This window comes from Pteropus alecto, unplaced genomic scaffold (genome assembly GCF_000325575.1).
Source record: "Pteropus alecto unplaced genomic scaffold, ASM32557v1 scaffold155, whole genome shotgun sequence".
Taxonomy (NCBI): Eukaryota; Metazoa; Chordata; class Mammalia; order Chiroptera; family Pteropodidae; genus Pteropus; species Pteropus alecto.
The window spans coordinates 15341921-15343347 of NW_006438113.1; positions in this window are offsets into that span (position 1 = coordinate 15341921).

Below are 1427 nucleotides of genomic sequence, written 5' to 3' on the forward strand. Positions count from 1 at the left end.
CAGGAATTTTCTTCATCTAGTTCACCTCTATATCATCGGCTCTGTAATGGGGTAACTGGCATATATATTTATTGAATGAAAGAATACATAAAGACTCTAAATCAAGATTTTCATATAGGAAAAGAAGCATTGAGTGAAGGGTGATGAGCAGCATAGATCGGAAGGGAGGGAGGGAGGGGTGGGGAGGAGAGAGAGAAGGAGAGAGAGAAAGTGGGGAGAAGGGAAGAGGGAGACAGGGAGAAGGAGAGGGAGGGAGGGAGAGAGAGCGAGCAAGCGAGAGAGAGAGAGAGAGAGAGAGAGAGAGAGAGAGAGAGAGAGAGAGAGAGAAAGAGAGAAGTAGTATTGGACTGTGAGGTGTTTCCCAACACCAAGAACCAAGACTCATTCTCCAGACACCAACTGGTGTTCAACAATTCAATTCTGATACTATCTGGAGTTAATGAAGACCCCACAAGTTAAAGGTTCATTCGCACAGGACTGCTTCCACTTCAGATGCCAGTAAGTCCCAGATCTCCTGTACTTCTAACCAAATGGCTACAAATTCGAAGTTCCCATGACACCCTCCTGAAGTTCAATAATTTCCTAGAATGGCTCACAGAACTCAGAAAGATACATTACTTAGATTTAAAATGTATCCTTTGTATCCTTCCAAAGGATACAAATGAACAGCCAGATGAGGAGGTACATAGGGCAAGGTCCAGAAACTTCCTGAACTTCTGTCCTCAGGGTATCAGGGTTTACCACCCTGCCAGCACATGAATATGTTCACCAATATGGAAGCCCTGAATCTCCTTGTTCAAGAGTTTTTGTGGAGTTCAGTCTCCAGTGCACCTGTCCCTCTCTCTGGAGGTTGGAAGCGGGGCTGAAAGTTCCCACCCTCTAATCATTTGTTTTTTCCCCTTGACTGGCCTCATCCTCAGGCTATTCAGGGGCTTCACCCTAAGCTACCTCATTAGCATGAATTTAGGAGTGGTGATAGGAGTCCTGTTATGAATAACAACAGACTCGTCTATCACTGAGGAAGTTCCAAGGGTGTTAGGAGTTCTGTGTCAGGAAGAGGAGACAAAGACAAAATGTTTATATATATATATATTTTATACTAAAGGCTGCCATAGACTTCTGACAGTAGTCCCTACGATTTTTAATTTGTTTTCTAGTCCTAATCCTCCTGAGCAGCTTCAACAGTATTTGTTTCCCGTGTGGAATTGCCAGTTGGGGAGAAAATGTTTAAAGAGCCAACATTAATATTCTGGCTGACTTGACAGTTCTGTTTATATAAACAAATAAACTGGTCTTATAGGTTTTTTTATTTTGGCCTTATAGTTTTGATATCAGTCTCATGTGATTACAATAGGGGAGTTAGTATCAACTCTTTGTGTTCTAAAAAAAATGGTATTGGCAAAACCGGTTATTAATGTGGAAAAATA